At 37.6% G+C, this 24,968-nt stretch overlaps 1 protein-coding gene across 2 annotated transcripts in view; it reads left to right on the top strand.

The window, feature by feature from the left end:
- LOC141442402 (octopamine receptor beta-2R-like) overlaps window positions 1–24,968 on the top strand; it is a 293,615-nt gene that overhangs the window by 96,447 nt on the left and 172,200 nt on the right. The window lies entirely within an intron of this gene.

Here is a 24,968-nt window from a genome sequence, read left to right as displayed (position 1 = left end):
AAGAAATTGGAAACGTGTTTATTATTGTAGGTATTAATATCATCATCATCATCATCATCATCATCATCATCATCATCCTTGGCTATGTACGTCCTACTAAGCACCGGCGAACCGAGACGAGAATTGAAATTTGTATGGCGGCGCCCGCGGCGCCCGCAGCGGCATGCGGCGGGCGCGTGAGAATGCATACAAATTTAAATTCTCGTCTCGCCTCGTCTCGTCTCGCCTCGCCGGTGGAAAATCACCATTAGAGGCGTAGTTCCCAAGCGTTCCCAGTGCGATTTGAAGGTATGTATGTATTATGTATGTAAACTCTTTGTAACATGAAACTACCGTGAGACTCACTCATATTAAATGATATTGTAACAGATAATTCACGTCTTGAATCGAGTTTAGCTCTACATCTTTGGGGCTAATTCGTGACTCGGTGGCTGCCGCAACACGCGAACTGCGCGCCACCGCTCTGCTCGTGCGACTACCCGACGAAACTAACACCAGCGCACAACTACCCGCATTTTCATCGTAATTTTTATTGCCACTGTCAAATGTAGGGTAGGGGGTAAACATGTCGAGCTAAACTCACAACAAGTTAGAATATCATTTACTTAGATGAAATTATTGGTCTCGCGCGCTCGCTCGACTAGATACCGCCGGCGTACTTGTCAAATGCGGCAACAAATAGTACGCCGAATTCGGTGTACCCGAGCCTGAGGCGAGTCAGTCGCGTTGCAAACTGTGCGTAAGGTGCATGTACCGAATTTTTTTTAAATTTTGGTCATAAACCGAAGTAAAATGCCAGTTTTCGCAGTGAAACTGTGTAAAAATAATACTACAAGAAATAAGAAGGACACTGGGATCACATACCATCAGTTAAATATAGTATAATTTCGAAATTACAAAATAAAATAACATGAACCCTAAACGCCATTCTGTGTTGCCGCGTACACAAGAACCAAATTCCCTGTGGTTGAGATTTTAATAAATTGAATTTTATTGTTATCATCATTAAATGGTGATGACATTTTAAAAACTTATTTAAGTATCTAACGTAATAATTATATATAAATAACCTAGTTCTATATTATTTTATGTTCATCTTTTTGATATATACACTGTAGGTGTATAAATTGTTACCCGACACTATTTAATTAAGGGGTGAATGTGTCTTAATATTAAAAATGTTTTTCGTCTTCCCATTCAAAAAGCCCAATCAACTGATTTACTGAGGTATTACGGGAAAGGAAAAAAAAATTTTTTTTTTGTATTTCTACCCATTTTCCTGAAATTTTAACTTTTAACCCGGCTGCCCGAAGGAGGGTTATGTTTTTCAAGCGTATGTATGTAAGTATGTATGTAAGCATGTATGTATGTATATTTTGCAAACAATTTTATTTTCTCAAACATGCTCGGAAATGTATGCGTTAATGTCACGAAATGGAGACATGAAGTTTCTCATTTATGGCTCCCTACCACCTCCCTACACAACTTCTTGGCCTAGGCCATGAAGTATGTATGAAGATCCATTATTGTCCGCTGCTCTAACTTTTTAATTTTGCTTACTAACATTAAACTGACCAAGGAAAAATTACGAACAGCCAACCACCACTACTCTGTAAGCATTTGCGATACTGCGATGCGATGCGATGTGATATATGGATGTATGGATGGACGGACGGACGGACGGACGGATGGATTGACGGATGGATGGACGGACGGACGGACGGACGGACTGATGGACGGATGGACGGAAGGACGGACGGACGGACGGACGGATGGATGGATGGATGGATGGATGGATGGATGGATGGATGGATGGATGGATGGACGGATGGATGGAAGGACGGATGGATGGACGGACGGAAGGACGGACGGACTGATGGACGGACGGACGGATGGATGAATGGATGGATGGATGGATGGATGGACGGATGGATAGACGGATGGATGGACGGACGGAAGGACGGATGGATGGACGGATGGATGGACGGACGGACGGACGGACTGATGGACGGACGGACGGATGGACGGAAGGACGGACGGACGGACTGATGGACGGACGGACGGACGGACGGACGGATGGATGGATGGATGGATGGACGGATGGAAGGACGGATGGATGGACGGACGGACGGACGGACGGACTGATGGACGGACGGACGGATGGACGGAAGGACGGACGGACGGACGGACGGATGGGTGGATGGACGGATGGATGAACGGATGGATGGACGGATGGATGGACGGACGGACGGACGGACTGATGGACGGACGGAGGGATGGACGGACGGAAGGACGGACTGATGGACGGACGGACGGATGGACGGAAGGACGGACGGACGGACGGACGGACGGATGGATGGATGGATGGATGGATGGATGGATGAAATATTTCCTCTCATTGTTTGAGAAAAGCACTATACAAGCCTCGGCCAGAACAGGGATTGCTGGACTCGTTTTATCCGGCCTCGTCTACGACTCGGCCGTCTACCCCGAACTCGTCCATCAATCCCTTACTTCATGGCCTCTGCAGTAATGTACTATTTTATTTTAGTCTTAATTAACCTGTACATTATATTAGGTTTAACTATAGGTGCAACGTGTTATCTTAACTACGCAAAACTTCTTAGTTGGTGACTTAGTTCATGAATTTTTAGTAACAATTTGTAAATATTGAATGTCCTTAAATATATATATTTTTTAATTAAAAGTGAGGCCTGATCATTGATATACCTACATCATACCTACCATTTTTTTAAAGAAGAAACCTACACCTAACCTATACACAAACATATTAATACATTCACTCTTAATTACTTCTTAATTTCTAAGTATTTCCCAAGATACATTTTGTAACCAGTAACTTAATACACCACAGAATAATTTATTTTCCCAATAATTCGGGTAACAGTGGAGCAGCTGGCAACACAATTCGTCACGCACACTAGCATCCTAGCAAATTGTCTTACACCGTTCTTACGCACACTACAATATTGAGTTGCCGCATTCACGAACCTTTTGTTATTAGATAGCGCGGTATCTAGTCGAGCGAGCGCTCGAGACCAATCATTCATCTAAGTTAATTCTATTGTAAATGTTTTCTGGAAGAGATCGGCCTAGAATATTCGCCCTTATCACTTCAGAGCAGAATTTTTCGGAATTTTAATACAAAATATCACAATGTCACATCAGCGCGAGCTTAACCGCGGGTGAAATGTCGCTAAATAAAATAAAATTTCCCAGAATATTTTTTTGTGATTACTTAATTTATAAATCGAATTTGGCACCCCTGGATGGCTTTACAAAGCAGATGCGGCTTTGCGCGAAGGGGTTATGACTCAAAATTGACGGAGTTTAAAACAGTGGGAGGGAGAATTGCTGGAACTCATTCCGGCAACGTCAATCAGAACGAGCAGGCGGCCGCAATCGTATGATTGCATGAGAGATAGGTACATAGGAAAAACATGCATAGTAGACGGGAATAGTACATTATTGCCCGACCTGGGAAGTAGGAAATCATCTGGTAAATAGGAATTTTCGAGCTGAGCATCGCGAGGATTTCAGATGCGAGTTTTTAAAAAAAAATATACCGACACACACACACACACACACACACACACACACACACACACACACACAAACACACAGTTCTACTGTCAAGGTAATAAGAGTGTTTCGATCATTTTGAACACCACAACTTGTCATCTACGTCTGCTGCTGACTGCACCTACTATGCGAAATAATCATTCGGCCAAACATTGTATTAGAAATCGATATACCTTACAGAACAACACAAGTTCTCTCTGTGTATCTATGTATTTCTATTTTTTTTATTTTCATCTACAATTAAGAGTTTACATATTAAATGATCTTAGATGAATGATTGGTCTCGCGCGCTCGCTCGACTAGATACCGCGCTACCTAAAAACAAAAGGTTCGTGAATGCGGCAACTCAATAATGTAGTGTGCGTAAGAACGGTGTAAGACAATTTGCAAGGATGCTAGTGTGCGTGACGAATTGTGTTGCCAGTTGCTCCACTGTTACCCGAATTATTGGGAAAATTAATTATTCTGTGGTCTATTAAGTTACTGGTTACAAAATGTATCTTGGGAAATACTTAGAAATTAAGAAGTAATTAAGAGTGAATGTATTAATATATTTGTGTATAGATTAGGCGTAGGTTTCTAGATTGTTTTTTTTTGGAATCTTTTTGTATTTTTTATTTCAATTCCAAATTTTTACTTTTACGGTCATCCCGTAAAACCTAAATTGAAAATACAAACTGAAATACGTACGTACGTTTTCAACGTAGGTTTCTTCTTTAAAAAAATGGTAGGTATGATATAGGTATATCAATGATCAGGCCTCACTTTTAATTAAAAAAAAAAATATTTAAGGACATTCAATATTTACAAATTATTACTAAAAATTCATGGACTGAACCACCAACTAAGATAACACGTTGCACCTATAGTTAAACCTAATATAACGTACAGGTTAATTAAGACTAAAACAAAAATAAATTGTTTGCAAAATATACATACATACATGCATACATACATACTTAAATACATACGCTTGAAAAACATAACCCTTCTTCGGGCAAAAAGTTTAAATTTCAGGAAAATGGGTAGAAATATGAAAAAAAAAATGTTTTTTTCGTTTCCCGTAATGCCTAAGTAAATCAGTTGATTGGCCTTTTTAAATGGAAAGACGAAAAACATTTTTAATTTTAAGACACATTCACCCCTTAATTAAATAGTGTCGGGTAACAATTTATAGGTACACCTTCAGTGTACATATCACAAAGATGAACATAAAATAATATAGAACTAGGTTATTTATATATAATAATTACGTTAGATACTTAAATAAAATAAGTTTATAAAATTTCATCATCATTTAATGATGATAACAATAAAATTCAATTTATTAAAATCTCAACCACGGGGAATTTGATTCTTGTGTACGCGGCAACACAGAATGGCGTTTAGGGTTCATGTTATCTTATTTTGTAATTTCGATTATACTATATTTACTGATGGTATGTGATCCCAGTGTCCTTCTTATTTCTTGTAGTATTATTTTTACACAGTTTCACTGCGAAAACTGGCATTTTACTTCGGTTTATGACCAAAATTTTAAAAAAAATCGGTATATGCACCTTACGCACAGTTTGCAATGCGACTGACTCGCCTCAGGCTCGGGTACGCCGGATTCGGCGTACTATTTGTTGCCGCATTTGACAAGTACGCCGGCGGTATCTAGTCGAGCGAGCGCGCGAGACCAATAATTCATCTAAGAGAATTAAGTAAGCAACAGATTTTAACAGGTAAAACATAAAACAAACCAGAAATATACAATACAATCAGCGTTATTAGGTATTTTTATTCTAATTTAGGAATTTTCACTTTATAACCAGTTTAACCCGGCAAGTGTGAGTCAAACTTTCGTAGAGAGGGTTCCCTATGATGAATATATTTTTGTTTAACTGAGACTTTTGGGATATGTGCAATAAAGAGTATAAACTAATAATCAAACAGACTGACTTTATTTTTTTTATAAAAACCGATAACACACATTGCCTTAGTTACAATGTCACATATTAGATGGCGTTAGCTACCACGTAATTAATATTGTATTGCGTTAATATTACCAACACCATCACTTATTGAAATAACCCAATATTCGTAAAACAAACAAATTTTAAACATGCCACACTAAAGCAGGAAATTAATTAATAAAAATGACCACAGTAAGTTTTTTGCAAGAAACTATTTTAAATTTACCACACCCATTTTCTGCAATTGCGGAGGCAACAGTGGATTTTCCGGTGATGAAGATACAATAGACCTTATCGATATAGCCTCCTCGACTCATGTGTCCTTTAATCATCATCATCATCCCAGCCTATATACGTCCCACTGCTGGGCACAGCCCTCCTCTCAGAACAAGAGGGCTTGGGCCATAGTTCCCACGCGGGCCCAGTGCGAATTGGGAACTTCACACGCACCATTGACTTGCTTCGCAGGTTTGTGCAGGTTTCCTCACGATGTTTTCCTTCACCATAAAGCTCGTGGTAAATTTCAAATGTAATTCCGCACATGAATTTCAAAAAACTCAGAGGTGCGAGCTGGGGTTTGAACCCACGACCCTTTGTTTGAGAGGCGATAGGTCAAACCACTAGGCCACCACGGCTCTTTAATAACAACAATAATAATAGATTCAGATCTTCAGTGATCGGTAAAGATTGTTTTGCTTTAGCAAAGGCCTCCCCAATTTTTTTTCATAGGTTGCAATCATGGCATTTCCTTCTCCACATTGTCCCTGCGGCCGCCTTTAAGTCATCATCCCTTATCCATCTTCCTTTTTCCCTGTCTGAGATACTATTCAGAAACTAATTTAGCCCAACTTTCTGTTTCGTTTCGGATAAGATGACCTGCTCATTTCCATTTCAATCTTCTAATTGTGTATCACACGTCAGCGACTTTTGTTTTTCCTCTAATGTATTTTCCATGTGTCCTTTATAAAGAATTAATGGACCCACGTTAAGTTCTATCATCAATTAAATAAACTTAGTCTAAATTTCCGCACTTATTCCATACAGAACTAAACATTTGCATTTAAAATTAACACAAATGTCAAAAAATTTAGGACTACTTGTAATACTTTAAAATGTACATAATTGTTTGTGGAAGCATTCAAATTCATTGCTATAGATCGAAGAAGATAGAACAAAAGTCTAAATTCGGCGCATTTATGATTATTATCTCGGATTCATATTTATCATTATCATTATAACAAACAAACTATACAACAAAAAAACACATAACTTAAGAATACCTAGCTTATCTAATTTATTATTATATATTTTGAATAGAAATCTGAATTTTACACATCATTCATTTAAGACACAAACCTTTCATTTATTCATTGATTTCTCAATAAGGAATACTGCACAATGCTTTATGCACAATGCACCGTTACTGCTCAAGTCCAACGTCGGCCAATTTAACCAACAAGTGCAACGTAGCTATTATACCTATTTACTATTGTAGATACGATGCTTAATACCAATTAAAATTTTGTTCAATCTACTCGAAATTTTGATTCTTTTATAAATCAAACTCATATTACTCGCTTGGAGAATATTTTAACGAATAATTATCACAAAGTATGACCTACCTATTCTAAAATTAAATTAAAAAATGTTTTACCAATGCCATTGTTTAAACACTCAGTGACACATCGTTTAAGATAAGACTATATGACATTATGATACTAATATTAAATCATCCTGACGTACCTATAGCATAACATTCACTAATAATTATTGACTTATTCCAATAATATTCTGACATGCGAGTACTGCATGACTACAAATTAATGTTACTATTATTGATATTTGTTTTAAATTATTCTTTTTCTATTTTGATTTTGTGTTATTGCCACAACTTTCATTTAATTCTAAGATACCAATTTATTGTTTTGAAAACGCTCTTTCTCTTAATAATGCTGCGCCCTTCCGGGTTTCCTAATGTTAGTGCTATATTGTACTATTGAGATGTGAATTGCATTTAATAAATAAATAAAACTCAGAGCCTATTATATCACTCTTTGATAAGTTATCGGTGTTTTCTGTTTTCAGAGACGGTTTAGACCACTAAAACCTACGATCATCCTGCTTGAGAGCTCATAGATCTAGCCACTAAGGTTTTGTGGTTTTTAAGCCACAATAACAACATTTTTAATTTTAATAGATATTATTATCCTTCTTGCGAAAATTCAAGATATTATACTGAGCGGCAAAAAATATGATCAATGAACTAAAATAATTTCCTTGCTCACCCGCGACCTTACGATAACTAAGCTTATGCAAAATATGCGTGTTCATGCAGACACATGATGATATGTGTGTTTGTCACTCTGAAGATGAGCTCTGGTTGAGTTCGAAACGCGTCAGTGTAGTGTGGTGGTGGTGATAGATGGGTTTGTGTGATTTGTGTGTGTTCTTACAGTGTGGAGGTGGAGGAACTGCATGAACACGCATATTTTGCATAAGCTTAGCTATCGTAAGGTCGCGGGTGAGCAAGGAAATTATTTTAGTTCATTGATATGGACCTCCGCAAAGTAACGCCTGATTCAATAAATTATTTAAAAATATGATCCTCAAATGTATGCAGAATCGGTAATTTTGTATGAAGGGTGGACCAAATTTAGTATCGCTGAGTATATCTTTAAAATCAATTAAATTTTGATTTAATTTATCTAAACATCTTTTTTCTTGATAAACAAACTGCAATTTTTTTAAGATATTTTAATTCCTGGTAGTATGAAATTTTTTTTAAGGAGGTGTAGTAATGTTAAAAAAGACTAAGTAGGTGAGCGAGTAATTCTGATGTCAATCCTAGGACTATACCCAATTCCTTATAACGAACAATTATCCCATGATCTACAAAGAAACATGTACTTAAAAGACTTGACGACAAGGCTTATTGTTGTCTTTCATCTTATTTATTCGGATAAGGGTTAACAGGAAATTCGCGTTTCCTTATTTCCTTCCCGGATTATGGCTTATACCGGGTGTGGCATGTAAAATGAGCAAAAAAATTTAAACGTAGATCGTCCTCGCCAAACTAAACAACATTAGTTTAGCGACATTTAAAACTTATTAGTTTTATAATTTTAATTACACTTATAAGTTTATTCGAAGAAGCAATGTAAAGCAAAATGCTTGATGTTTGTAGCGTGACAGGCGACGTCAGTTGCGTTCTAGGATAGCGTACATTGATAGCAGTATTTAATTTGTATGAAGAAAAGAAAAATCTAGAGACTCCATTATTTTTAAAAGTCGCTGAACTAATGTTGTTCAGTTTGACGAGTATGATCTATGTTTTAATTGTTTGCTCGTAAGGCCAGAGCTGGTAGAGAATGATTATTTAATTTGTAGAGTTTGTTTAATATATATAGTGTACGTACGAATTTGTATAGGAGGCCATAAACTCATATATAAATTTTTTATGCTGTAGTGTACATACAAAGTCAAATCTTTATCTACTTAAGACCAAGATAATCAGGCGTCAGCAGTAACGAAAACTAGAATGTTATATTAAAAATGTTTCATAATACAGGCAATGCATGTGACAAATTATAGGCCGACAAAATAGTGTTAATAAAAAGCAAGTGCATGGATTTAGTCACAGTCTGTCCCTAGCCTAAGCCCGGTATAAGCCCTATATGTATATGTCTTTTAGGCAAACCGCAAGCAGTGTTGTAGAACTTCCGTCTGTCGATGATTTTAATAGGAGAGATGACATCATAACTTAATAATTTCGTAACTACAAAAAAACACTTTACGCGTATTTAGCACTCAGAGCCCGATTAATTTTCAATGCTAAATTAGGGCTATATGTAGCTTGAAAACAAATAAACAGTTAATTATAAAACCGGCCAAGAGCGTGTCAGACACGCCCAAAATAGGGTTCCGTAGCCATTACGAAGAAATAAAGTAATATTTTTCTAAGGATTTCGTATTCTATACGGCTGCTAATTACTCTTAAACTACTAATAATTCTCAAGCAAACTTAGCCGTTATAGTTTTCCTTTAAGTTTGATATAGGTACTTACTACCATCCTGATTTTTTCAAATGTTTCAATAGTTTCAATTTTAGAGGGGTGGGGCGGGGCTCGATTATAATGGAAATTTGCACTTTAAAGTTGAATATTCGCAAACAAATCACTGAATCGAAAAATCGTCGTAGCAAACCCCTAATAGTTTTAAAAGACCTATCCAACGATACCCCATAGTATAGGGAGAGATAAGAAAAAAATCACCCCCACTTTACGTCTATGGGAGGTACCCTAAAAAAATATAATAAAAAATATATATTCGTGCAAAATTACAGCTTTCTAGCATTGATAGTCCCTGAGAAAAGCCACGGACGGACATATATAGACAGACAATACACCTAGCATGTGCATTCGAGGCACCCGTCACAAATGGAAGCCAGCAGCGAAGCTGTTTGGCTTTGATGATGGTGCTGCCCTACCACACTCCGACTGACAGACTGACTTTACAATTTTTTCATAATTTTATCTATTTATTAGTCTTCCATTTTTATTTGTTATTACTTTCTAATGTATCTTTCTATGTAGGTATAGTTTTTTTTTTTTTTTTTTTTTTTTATGGTATAGGGGGCAAACGAGCAGGCGGATCGCCTGATGGTAAGCGATTACCGTCGCCCATGAACACCTGCAACACCAGAAGAGTCACAAGTGCGTTGCCGGCCTTTAAGGTGGGAGTACGCTCTTTTCTTGAAAACTTGAAGGTTAGTTTATAGAATATGTGTAAATATATATTTTTTCCCCACACAGATAGACATGGCGAAACTATAAGGGTTCCGTTTTTGCCATTTTGGCTCCGGAACCCTAAAAATTAATAATAAAGTTATAAAAAATATTTATTGTATAAATTGGTTATAAATGTCATGTGACAGCCTGTGATGCCGTCTCTGTTTGTTCTTTTTTCAAACAAACAGTTATTACTTATATTGAGCCAAGTTACCGTATAATGATGTTATTATAATTATAATGCCTATTATTTACTAAATTGTGTTTTGTTTTTCTACAGGTAAATCACTCGCGGTCTGTGTACCTACTTATATTATTAACGTCGCCAGTAAGTAAAACATCATATTAACTAACTATACTATTTTACCAACGCCCGTGTGATTTTCATACAACGTGTTACAACTTAGATAAAACCACGACGTAATTTTTGGGGATTACCGTGGGAATTTGGTAAAATCACGTCGTGGACCGCTAGACCTAATGAAATGGACAGGAATGGATAAACTTGTGGTAAATTCAAATAATTAGCAAATCTACCGCGTTAAAAATTCAGTTGTGTTAAATATTTGTGATGTAAGTCTGTTTTAAAAACATTATTGTATACCTCGTTGAGTTTTTCTCACCAGAGGCTTTTCCGAACTTATAGCTTATTTTAGCCAAAATATAATAAAGATATTTTCACTTTGACTTTGTAGTAACAGCAGAGTGTCTTCTATTGGGCATTTAGCATGTCAAGATCATCGATATATCGACTGGCTATCAAGCAGCAATTCTATCGTGGCATGGAAATCGATTGATGCGCCGTTAAGCACAGCTATTCAGGGTAAAAGCATGCCAGCTAAAACATTATTTTTGATCTATTCTCCTGAGTCCTCATGTACTTTATAAAGAACAAATGAACACTAATAATAACGGCGAAATGTACTTTATAAAACACAAACTGTTCATTGAAGAATTTTAGTAATGTTGAAATAATATTCAAAATAACAAAGCTGGTAACTCACGTCTTAGGTCTGTTAAAAAAAGTTAAGTAAGGTTTAAATAAGGCTTATTAAGGTTTTAATTGGCGATCAAATACTAATTGTTTTAATCCAGTAATTAATAGCAACAAACAAACATCAAAACCGTGAGTAAACCTGTACAAACATCCGAAGTAATTTAATGGTGTGTGTGAAGTTCCCAATCTATATTGGGCCCGCGTGGGTCTGTAACCAGCAGTGAGACGTATATAATATAGCCTGGGATGATGATGATGATGATACCATAAATAGAAATAAAGAAATTTCATCTGCTAACAACAAGTGTTTATGCAACATAAATGAAGATAATATATAGTACTTTGTTGATTCATTTAATTTACTAAAGTCCCGGAATTTCAATTTGTCGGACTTAATAGTACAAGCAAGCTATTCCGCGAGTGTTCAGCCTTTGATGCAAATCATACAACGGTTGCTCGGCGAATGAAAATTAAATCAAATTTAACGCCATATTTACACAGCCACGGAATAATTGTGCAAGCGCGATTCAGTATGAATATTTATTTTATTTTACTAGCTTTGAAACCCTCCTACCGTCTAGTGTCCTTTATATAGGACTTATTGTAATTTGAGACCGACATCTCTCATAAGTGACGTAAAGTTTCATATTCATAATAACGAAACTATTGATAGGTTAGGAATTTTGCCGACAAAATACTCGTATGATGGCAAAACGTTGCTCACTACATCTTTAAAGATTATTTGAAAATAATCATCCCAAAGTAGACAAGCACATTAAACAAATTGTCGTAGCAATCGTTTTCTATCGTCATATTACATGCAATGCCATAAATTGTGAGAACTCAACAGCAAAGTAAACATCAAGTTTCATACAGGCAAGGATTCCATTGTAAAAACAACGCTAACACTTAACAACAAAGTCTGTAATCACACTACGTCAGTGCAGATTTTGTATATTTTAGCATTAGAGTACTTGGAAGCGAATAGTCGTAACATCACTCAAATGGCAATAGAAATAGGCTTTAATGACGATTACGTAAGGTCCGAATCGCACTGATGTGTTGATGTGTGTGAACTTTTTATTTCAATTTTAGACATAGTAAAAAGTTTGAATGATTGTTACACTTTCTTTTATTGAGGCATCGCAGTTTAAGCGGTTCTTTAGTAGATGATAGGTTTATTGTAGCAGTGAACGTGTTGCACGTATTTATAGTGCAATATAATGATGACAATGTAGTTATTGCCTTATGTACTCAGTGTTCCATTGATACGCACTAAGTGGTTCACTTCTTATTTCATAATGCGAACCGCTAAGGAATGGAATTCGCTCCCATCATCTGTATTTCTGGATAAAGTTACTGAACCAATGAGATACACTTTAGCCTCATCTGCACTTTTCATCAGGTGCGATAGTAGGGTTACGCGGGAACGTACTGGCTCAGGAAGACGGAAAATAGGAGTGGAGGAGATTAGGAGAGGGCTACATCCAGCAGTGGATAGACAAAGCCTGAAAAAGAAGAAGAAGAAGAGATAGTAGATGCAGTGGAACTATGAAGGTTTTGTTTTTGCCATTTTGACTGAAAACGTGACAGTTTCGAAGAAGTTCCCCTCATTGTATCTCCACTCTTTACGGTACACTAACTACATTTAGTCGCCGTACGGTCACCGGAAAAAGTTAATTGTGCGCCCCAATGGCCAAGTAGGAAATCCCAATAGAATTCTATTACCGCAATAACATCAACTCGTTTAACACCGGTCGTAATCAAAGCGCTTTTAATCAATCATTTAGCTGGTAATCAAGTTGTCGCTTTAATCGTCGCACGGTTGAAAGCCGCGTGATTGAAGTTTTAGATGTTCATGAAAGCAACTTAGCTTTAGTGCTTGCTAGTTTTAGTCTCATTACTGTAAGGTTCATCCCAGCCTATATACGTCCACTGCAGGGCACAGGCCTCCCCTCAGAATGAGAGGATTTTAGCTCCATGGTGTTACATAAATAGTGGTTCAAACATGCACCCTGCAAGGGCATTGCAATATAATGTACATAATTATGCATGTATTTATATTCTAATACATTCAGTGAGTTTTGATTTCTCATGTTTTATGTGTGTGTGTGTGTGTGTGTGTGTGTGTGTGTGTGTGTGCGTGCGTGCGTGCGTGCGTGCGTGTGATAAAGTTTATTTGATAAAATTTGAAACTCCATACAGCAATGTAAAATTAGACAATGTAATGTAGAAGCCAGCGGCTGCTTATAACGTATCATAAGGATGTCTCTAAACTTAGCGATTGAGATTGCTTTTTATTCTAATCCTGTGGAAATATCAGGATAAAAAGTGCCTGCGTGTTAGTTATTCTGGAGATACGACTATGTACATCAGTGGTTCCGAACCTAGGGGTAATTATACCCCGTGGGGTAAATCAGCTATATTCTGGGGGTATTAAATAACCTAATAAATAAGACCTAATCTAATTAAATACATAGATAAGTAGTAAAAATTAAAAATGATAGATCGCGCCTCAGTAAGTACTTACAGCACATGGCAATGGCATCTCTTACTAGCTTTTACTTTTACTTATTCGATTATTAAAAAAAATTAAACATTGTAAGACCTCCAGTTGCTTCGGTTGTCAGCGGCCTGCGTCCACCGTGAACCCGCGGCTTTGACCAGGTCGTCCGTCCATCTCGTAACTATTGCTATCTAATAACTAAATCTAAACATATCTAATAACTATGCTAGAAAACTGCTTTAATTAAAAAAAAACCGCATTCACATTGGGCACCCCGTTTAAGAGCTACGGTGCTACACAGACAGACACATAGCGATCAAACTTATAACACCCCTTCTTTGCACCGGGAGTTAAAAAAGGACTAATTTTGAGAAATTCCCATGGGTGAAAGTCCTGTAACATGGAAGAAGTTGCAAGATTATTTTCTAATAATACTGACGGGCCAAGTAACTGCTGTATTTTCTACCAAATTTAAGCTAAAGGCAGTTGTCTCACCGCCAGCGAGGAAACGATTAGCTATCGACTATTTTCTCGCTCAAGAAACGAACAAAAGATATAATCTAGATATAAAGATCCTGTGTGAGTAAAAGAGACACATATATTAATAGTTGATCGCTGGCTGTTCACACTGTCGGCGAGAACTCGCTCTTACATCTTTTGTCGCAGCGACAAGAGCTATAAACTCGCTGAGCTATAGAGATACTCGCTCAGCGATGTCAGCTTGGCGGCCGCCCCGCACGAGCGAGTCGAGTGGAGTGAGTAATCGCCCGTCGCACTCGAAGACTCGCTTACAGCCAGCGATAAAACTACACTCGCTTCTCGCTGCTCACCCACTCGTTTCTAGTTACTCGCTCTACTCGCTTCTCGCTCATCGTCGGCGGTGGGACAAGTGCCTGAGTGTAGTATCTAATAGTTACTCCTCAATTTTCGTACCCTGCCATGCCTGCATCGATTATTTACGAAACTAACAAACCCCTTGGAAGATTAAGGCGTTTCGGGTTGAATGATTTTGCGAGACAAATTAGATCTTTACAGTGTCGCCGCGCCTTAAATAATAAGGGGGATCGATAGGCCTTAATGAGGCTTTAGCTTATTTGTATAACAAGTATATTAAACATCTATCGTTGAATATTTAGGAGTAACTTGTTCGAAATTACAAGAAAATTGAAGATTTACCGCATTAGTTTTTTAATTGTTATAATTATCATTATCATGTGTGTATGTATCATCGAAATCATTTCCATTTCATCACATCATCATCATCATCATCCCAGCCTATATACGTCCCACTGCTGGGCACAGGCCTCCTCTCAGAACAAGAGGGCTTGGGCCATAGTTCCCACGCGGGCCCAGTGCGGATTGGGAACTTCACACGCACCATTGAATTGCTTCCAGGTTTGTGCAGGTTTCCTCACGATGTTTTCCTTCACCGCATAGCTCGTGGTAATTCCAAATGTACATAATTCTGCACATGAATTTCGAAAAACTCAAGAGGTGCGAGCCGGGGTTTGAACTCACGACCCTCTGCTTGAGAGGCGATAGGTCAAACCACTAGGCCACCACGGCCTATTTATTATCAACATAATCAAGCTGAAAATCAGCGCTGGAGTGTTTTAACGCTTCAGAATTATGCGCAACCAAATATCCATAAAAAATTCGTAACCGCTATGATGCATTCTAAACTTCGCGTTGTCTGATTATAAAAGTATTGTTATCTTATGTGCCTCTACCTTCGCTAAGATCTTCACTGATATTTTATGCATTCATGAACACAGGTCCTTGCTAGATTGCCCTTGCGAGAGGCTTTCAACATTTTGCTTTCCGACCGCTTATTCTTCCTTTAGTACAACTTCGAAATCGCTTACATCCTACAAATAAACACAACCACTCTCTTGAGTAGCCACTCTCTTGTTGTGTAGCCACTTCGAAAATTCATAATCATCAGCTGGAAGACTTTCATTGGACAAATGTCTCCTTAGAATGCTACAATGAACAATCACTTGCCATTGCAATCACCGATTGTCCATATCTCTTGCGATGCCACCGATTTATCTAATAGGAGTCTCCTATCGCCTCTCAGAGGGTCGTGGGTTCAAAACCCCGGCTCGCACCTCTGAGTTTTTCCAAATTCATGTGCGGAATTACATTTGAAATTTACCACGAGCTTTGCGGTGAAGGAAAACATCGTGAGGAAACCTGCAACAAACCTGCGAAGCAATTCAATGGTGCGTGTGAAGTTCCCAATCCGCACTGGGCCCACGTGGGAACTATAGCCCAAGCCCTCTTGTTCTGAGAGGAGGCCTGTGCCCAGCAGTGGGATGTATATAGGCTGGGATGATGATGGATCTCCTATCAGTTACAAATTCACGTCAGTGATTTTGGAGAAAAAGTAAGATGATAAAACTTGGAAGCTGGAACTAGGTCAAGTTAAATGATCAAAAACCCTACACAATACTATGCAATAGGTACTAGCCAACTATGAAACTGTTCTACAAAATACATCCTCTTAACTCTATAATTGCCACAGACAAGGAACTCTCACCAGAAATAATAGAACTATGAATAATAAAGGGTGTTTGTCAAACAACTTCGGAAATTGGATTGGTTTACAAGCCCGCTGTATTTAATTAATTCTGAATCTTTGTTGCCTTCGGTGTTAATATATCAGGCAAATTAGTACGGAATTTGCGTAAGATTCTTTCGGTTATTAATTTCGGGGAGGTTTGATGATGTTATGCTGTTGGAAGTAGGTATGATCTTAACTTAAAAGTTGTTCGGTGTTGTTCAGATGTTGTAAGGCACACAGTTTTACGAACGTTTTCAGAACAACTAAGGTAGTTAGTCGAGGATGCTGAATAACGCGTGGAACCTTGTTATAATCAATTTCGCTATGATATCTTTTGACAAAATGTCAACATGACAAATTGGGATATTAGTAACACAAATTTTCCACCCTGGTACGTGATTTAGTTTCCTTGACTGTACCAAATAGTAGGCACAGGCTTGCTTACTTCGTGACTTGGTCAATTGAAATAGAAATACAAAAATGTTGACACTATCCTTTACCTATTCAATTTTGTCTGTTTTTTCATCTTAATCGTTGTGAAAAAAAAACTCACTTAACGAACCTCCTTTTCATTTGAAAATCTAAGGATCTAAAAAATCTTTCGTAACAGATTGACACTTCAATAAAATATAAAATGTTCAAGAGGTGAGCGAAACACTTTAAGGGGAAAACTCAATTACTTTATGATGTCGTGACGTCGACGAATATTAATATCAATTTAAGGGAAACTCCCCTTCGTCAAATTAAAATCGGTATTTTCATTAAATTGACAAAATTCCAAATATTACGAAAGTAATTGACAAAACCGCCCGAGCAAAAAAAATTAAGCTCCGTAAAATAAGTCTATCGTAGCTAAATCAAAAACATATTTTTTGATATTTTGGAAAACAAATTGATAAACAGTTCAAATAATCAATGAAGTTGAGCTTACGGCGTATAGAAATAATAAAATGTCTGAGGGAAGATATAAAATTCAGGGAATTCTTTTGCTGTACAAATAAATATTTATTAAGAATGTTGTGCGAATATCTTTTTCACGACACTGTTTCAAAAATGTGGCCATAGATAACCTAAATCAAGTACACAAAACTGTCTATAATATGTATACATTTAACAGCTGACTCATTTATGGTTCCCAAACACGACACACAATGTAACACATTACGGTAAACAGGTCGTATCGTATTGAATATTATTATGAAAACAAGCAATTTAAAGGATTTACGTTACGTCATCCCAGCCTATATACGTCCCACTGCTGGGCACAGGCCTCCTCTCAGAACAGGAGGGCTTGGGCCATAGTTCCACACGCGGGGCCAGTGCGGATCGGGAACTTCGCACGCACCATTGAATCGCTTCGCAGGTTTGTGCAGGTTTCCTTACGATGTTTTCCTTCACCGCAAAGTTCGTGGTAAATTATAATATCAAAAATCATTTAAAATTTAATAAAAGCACTAATATAGTCATCTCAAAAATGTTATTACACTTTTTCATGCTTTTAAAAAGCTCACGGGACTTAGCGTCGTTGCATCACATCTCACTTTATCGTCTTTAGATGCAAGCTATATTTGTTTGTTCTAGCCTTCATCTTATAGAAGAGTATTTACATCTGAGAAAATTCTTAGTAGCGCTCCACAAACCGCACCCTTGGGGCAATCCGTTGAAACTGCGTTACTACGATAACTCGCTTTGTTTTTTAAAGTTGTTATTATTATTTTTAAACTGCTTCAAGTAACAAGGTTTTGCAGGTGGTAGGACCTTGTGCAAGGTCCGCCCGGATTGCTACCACCATATTGCTCGCTAATCCTGCCGTGATGCAGCAGTGCTTACACTGCTGTGTTTCGGCGTGGAGAGTAAGACAGCCGGTGAAATAACTGGCACTTGACACTAGGTTGGCAACGCATCTGCAATACCCCTGGAGTTTCAGATGTTTATGGGCGGTGATGATCTCTTACCATCAGTAGACCCACTTGTTCGTTTGCCATCCAGTCGAATAAAAAAATAAATAATATTATTGCTTTCTACGAATGAAAATTAAGGACAAAAAATTACAAAAATTTAAGCTGATGTTAATTAGGCAGCTGTCACCAATAAAGTAGTAGTAAATCTGCCGCTATATATTATCATCTCTATAGTTTAACATCGAACTCCTCATATCTAAGGAAAAAATAGTTTGAAAATCAGAAAAGAACTTGAAACATATCTCCTGACATTACTTAAAGCTCATCAAAGAAAACATAATAACTTATAAAAACACAAGGCTGATCTTAACAGCAAAAACTTATTATATGGATAAAGTAAATATGGCTTGATGATTGAAAACTTCCGCTGGGAGATAGCACCGGAAGAAAATAATCAATACAAGTAAATGAATTGTTCTTCGGACGCAAAAACAGATTTCAAATTGAAAATAATTCAGCAGTAGATACAATACACAGTATATTTACGTTCCGAAAACACTTTAATCAATTCAATGCAATTTCTTTTATAAATAGGCATTTAACTAGTTTGTATGTAAAGCACGCAGAACAGACACAGACAGGTAGACGCATCCACTTCATATGAGATTGCAAAAGACAATTGAATCCAGAAACCATTATTCATGAAACCACTATCATCAAGCACAAAGATTTCTCGAAACTAAAATCTCATAGGCTTTTATAGTAGCCCACAATACACAGCTACCAAGAAATAATGTCAGCTGACCTCATTTTCTCACGCCTAGCGGAAAACTGGAGTGTGGAGCTTACACCGGATGAAAACGTACATTTTCTTTGTACATTTCCCTCACTCGTAAAAGAAGACATGTTTTCTTGTTAACTTTGTAAACCAGATTACCACACATGAAAGGAGACAATGTAATTTACAGCAAAAACTTGTCCTCCAAAGGGAAGAAATGGTGATATTTTTGATACCATTACCCGGACTGTGGCACGTTTTCCTTGTCATGTGAATCTTGGTCGCACACGCCATTAACAGTCTGTATTGCCGCATAAAAATGAATGCTTATCTGCTATTTGCAAACACATTTGAGTCCATTAACATACTTCCTTTTGGGATCTATGTTATGCGAAAGATATTTTTTCTGGACAAAGTTTTACTTATGTTATATGGTATTGTGTTGCTACAAAATTATTGCTTTAGATTGTGTTGGTTCTTGGTTTTGCTTCTCTACTTCGTCCTCAGTACCTGTCTACCTGCATTGAAGGCCTAAGCTAAACAAGCTACCCAAGTATAGTTTGAGATTGTTTTTAATAACTGAGCTTCTTTTCATGTACATGGATCATCATCATCATCATCAGTCATATTAGCCAATCGCCGTTCCATCCCAACCTAATATACGTCCGACTGCTGGGCAAGTGGGCATCACAGGCGTCCTCTCAGACTCAGAGGGTTTGGGCTTTAGTTCCCAAGCGGGCCCAGCGCGGATTGGGAACTTCACACGCACCATTGAATTCCTTCGCAGGTTTGTGCAGGTTCCCTCACGATGTTTTCCTTCACCATAAAGCTCGTGGTAAATTTCAAATGTAATTGCGCACATGAATTTCGAAAAACTCAGAGGTGCGAGCCGGGGTTTAAGCCCACGATCCTCTGATTGAGAGGTGATAGGTCAAACCACTAGGCCACCACGGCTTATTTAAATCGCCGTTCACTGCTGGACATAAACCGACAAAAAAAGTTGGAAAACTCCCGACTTTGTCACTTCAAATTTCAATATCTCAAAAACGGCCGAACCGATTTTGATGAAACATTTCTAAGAACCATTGCCAGAAAACCAGATTTCAAATAAAAAAAAATCATTCAGATCAGTCCACCCGTTTAAGAGCTAGTGCCGCAGACAGACATATACATAGCGGTCAAACTTGTAACACCCCTCTTTTTGAGTCGCGGGTTAAAAAGTATCCTCCAAAGAGTTACATCACGATCAGTCCTGGCTGCCCGTATCAAGCTGGTTCCTAATGATCTTCACCAGATCGTCGGTCCATCTGGTTAAAAAACCTCGCGCGCTATGTATCCAGAGTAGTTTTATAAAATCTAACATTTCGACACGTAAAAATATACATACAAATGTTAGTAGTAGAGAAGTAATACACCACGAGTGTACTTTGACGATATTTTAGTGAAAAAGTGATTAGTGTTTCATAGAAGCAATAATGAAACTTACTTTTACTTGAGTACGTGTAACTCTCTCTCAATCATGAATTTGGTTATTACAACAATACAAAAAACATTGTAGCAATATCAACTTGCTGTCTCGGCGGATTTTGTTGCATAAATTAAGCTCTAGCCATATTGTTTTATAGCTAGAAAAGAGAATACTAACAAATGACTCAAATGAAATAACTAATATGCAGAATAGTAATTTTCGCTTAACATCGTAATACAACGTAATTTCAATGCAGTTTTCGCCATTAATTGGATAATATTTCACGGGAGGTTTGACTTAGCGATGCGCCCCGGTTTCATACGGGTGTGTTTAAAAAAACCGGCCAAGAGCATGTCGGACGCGCCCAAAATAGGGTTCCGTAGCCATTACGAAAAAATTAAGTATATATCTTCCAAGTTTAGGTATATTTTATACCTTAAGCTGCTATTTACTCTTAAACTACTATAATTCTCAAGCAAAACTTAGCCGTTATAGTTTTCCTTGTAAGTTTGATATACTTACTACCATCCTGAATTTTTAAAGTTTTTCCACCAACCGGTTTAGATTTTAGAGGGGGGGGGACGCTCGATTTTAAGGAAAATTTGCTCTTCAAAGTTAAATATTTTGAAAAAAAATCGCTAAATCGAAAAATCGTCTAGGCAAACCCGAATAGTTTTTAAAGACCTATCAACGATACCCCACACTAGGGTTGGATGAGAAAAAAATCACCCCAGTTTACGTCTATGGGGGTACCCATAAAAATTTTTTATTATACCATTTTGTCGCCAGAGTTTATATATATCTTTATGTGCTAAATTACAGCTTTCTAGCATTGATAGTCCCTGAGGTCGCGGACGGACAGACAGACAGACAGATAGACAGACCATGGCGAAACTATAAGGGTTCCGTTTTTGCCATTTTGGCTCCGGAACCCTAAAAAGGGATATCTGTAGGTATGCTTTTTAGAGACTGTAATTTTTCAACCCTTTTTTCAAAATTTCAAAAAAACAAATTCATAATTTATATTACGTTTAATGATTTAATAATAAATAATCATGGTACACTTGACACCATTTGACCTTGTCCCAATCTAAGCAAAGCTTGTACTACGGATACTAGGCAACGGATAAACATACATATATTCATAAATACATACTCAAATACATATTAATCTTTCGCATTATTCATACGAAGATTTGCATTATTCATAAAAATATCTGCCCCGGCCGGGAATCAAACCCGGGACCTCAAGCTTCGTAGTCAGGTTCTCTAAACCACTTGGCATCCCGGTCGTCATTTAAGGCGATTTTTTCTAAACCATTTTCACAGAAAAAGGAAAACAAAGTAAAGAAATATATATATTCTAATTGAACAATTAATTTTAAATTATTAAACAACACGCGAATAATAAATATATGAATATTTTGTTGTCATGCTTATTGATTAAGTATTTTATTATTCTCTACTTTAATCCAATTCCTACAAATTCATATTATGAAGTCGATTCACCGAGGATTTTTCCGGTCTATATAATAAAGCTGATTAAACACTAAAACCTCATTAATACCGCATATTTACTTCCATACAAACACTTAAGTATAACATTAATGGCCGTTAAGTCTAAAATATGGGCTGGCCGTGGAATCGAGCACGTGACTTGGTTCAAAATGGTCTCTTAGCAATACTTAATTCTGGATAACGAGAACAAAGAAAAAACCGATATGTAACGCTTTAAAGACAGGAGATGGTAGAACACCTGCTGGTTAGAAGCCAACGAGTGGATACAACTTGTGTTTAAAATATACTTGTGCCCAGATTTCTCGATCAAGGAACCTGAAATTCAGCAGGCGTATTTCCTGAGAGTAGGTGCGCTAAGAATGCTTTTTTTAGGAAATCCGTAAGTTTAAAAAAATGCATATATTCTTCATGTATTACACAGGATCGAAGCAACGGGACATAGCTATTTTAGAATTAGATCACGAATGGCATTTTGTTATCTAAATATGAATTAAATAGAAAATAATAATATTGTTAAAAAGAAACATAATAAAACATAATTAAACTATAGATAGAAAATTTGGCCTAAATCGCCGTCAATGGGTAAGGTGCCAGAAGGCTGGCCGTACTTCCTCGTTGTATAGCAATACTTATACGCTGTGCGAAATAGTGGCCAGCCCTCTGGTCGCCCGAGCCTCCATTAGGCGCGTCGACAAATCTTTATACAGCCGACGCGCACTTGGCCCCCAAGGCCCCAAGGTTTCAACACCAAAATGCGCAAACATGTAGCTGGTTCCCAGGGCGGCATATTTGCGGCGTTTGAGGCTTTCAGCCGAAGATGCCGCAGCGCCAGCGGTGACGCTGGTGCTTGGAACATGGGACGGTGCTAGGGTATCAACACAAGTGGCATCCCAAACTAGCGGCCGACCCATGCTCCAAGGCACCAGCGACATTCCGTCAGGCCTCTTGCCGTCGTCCTGGCCAGCCCGCTGGGTTCGAGGACTGCCGGAACTCTCGCACTGACAAGGGCCCGACGGATGATGTCGTTAATACTGGCGTGGCGGGAGATCCTACCAGCGCTCCGGACACATGAGAGGCCATGGTGACCCAGTATGTTCACCATGGCGCCGCATTGACGCAAATAATACAATTTTAAGTTTCAGCTGCCGAAACAAATAACTAACCAAACTAAATCACCCTTTCACCACGCAATGGCAATTTCCAAAACGACCATTGTGGAAGAGCACTTCGCATAATGACCATTCCTATAAATAATAGTTTCCAGATTGACTTCCCAAAACGACCATCTCCAATTCTCCAGTTCACTCCTCGGATTGACCACATTCCTATAATGGCCGTTTTCCAACATGGCTCCTGCCCAAAAACGACCAATGTTCGACACATCACTATACAATATGTCAACGATATTCAGTGTTGAGGAACAACTTCACTGTATCAAATAATGGGGCATTGTTACAACTAGCGTGCTCGTGGTTTTACTTAATCTTATTTGGAATAAAGTACAGACATATAAAAATACTCGTAAGACAGGGCTCCTAAGGCAAAGCATGTCGTCCATATAACCTAGGTCTCATATATTTAATGTAAGCGCTTTCATATTTTACATAAGCTTACTCCTAGGACTTAAAGCGTGGCTTTACGATGTCTTGCTTACCGTCTGACGTTACAGAGCTAGACAGTAATTGAGATAGGTATTAGAATGGGTGCTTGGATTGTGTGGGGAAAATGTTGTGCCTTTATGAAACCTTGGATGTTATTAAAAAAATATATTTTTGCAAAGGACTTTTTTACGTGTCTCTTTTTTACACATTAAGTGCTTTTAAAAAGTTAGGCAGTTTATACTGAGAAGACCACGCCACAAGAAACTAAGAAAAAACATTTTTTTTTTTAAAACTAAAATCGCTAAAAAAAACTACAAACTACAAATGCAGAAAAATATTTGAGTGAATTGGCTTTTTACAGGAATGCATGGAGTCCCTTTAACTAATATTAAATAAAATAATAGGTACCCTAGTGTTTTTTTTATATTTTTTGTTATTTTCTCGCGCAAAGCAAGGCACACACGTTTACACACATAATCACAAATATTCTCCATGACCAACATATTTATTTCTCATATACATTGACTGACAGCTAAAAAGAAAAACGGACGTAGCCGTCTCCCGCAATAAGTCCTTCTGCTGTAATTATAATCTGCTACGGATTTTTAATTGCCATCCATTGAGAAAAACCAACAGTGACCTTTCCTGTCATTACATGCCTGTAATCTGTCAAACAAGTCATTAGGGTAATGGAATGACAGTTGGAATAACTTCCGATGAGCATCTAAAAACATCATGCTCTATTTCAGGACGCGTTCCTCTAAAAATAACGGGGGATGCCGGTCGAGGTGAGCGTGATATCCACAGTGGGAACGAGGGAAATTCAAAGGGCACTGCGATGAGCTAGATTTTCCTTAAATCAGGTCGTGACTTACTGCTTTAATTGACTACTGATTCATTATTTTTAAGTGCACAATGTTTCATATCAATTATAAACTCTATTTTAAAGGGTCCACGGGAAGAATATGTCTAGACAGTTTTTTTTTAAAATAGAGATTTTAAATCAAAAAAAAAAGAAATGTAACCATAGTAATTGTTAGTGATGAATTATTATCAACGCTATTGGGAGGGTGCGAAGTACTAGGTGGGGGTGATGAAATCTATCGCAGCGCTCATGGTGGCCAAAAGTAGAAATAGTTCTGGCTCTGTCATCTGTCATACTCATATGAATCTGTCATTAACAAAGCAATTTGTATAGACTTAAACTACCTAATTTTTAGTAATAGATGTTTGTGTTATGATGCGAGCTTGAATTATTGAACACTGTCCCTGTTTTTGTTCTTAA

Source organism: Choristoneura fumiferana, chromosome 25 (genome assembly GCF_025370935.1).
Source record: "Choristoneura fumiferana chromosome 25, NRCan_CFum_1, whole genome shotgun sequence".
Taxonomy (NCBI): domain Eukaryota; kingdom Metazoa; phylum Arthropoda; class Insecta; order Lepidoptera; family Tortricidae; genus Choristoneura; species Choristoneura fumiferana.
The sequence above is the reverse complement of the archived record's forward strand: the minus strand, read 5'-3'. Positions and strand labels throughout refer to the sequence as shown.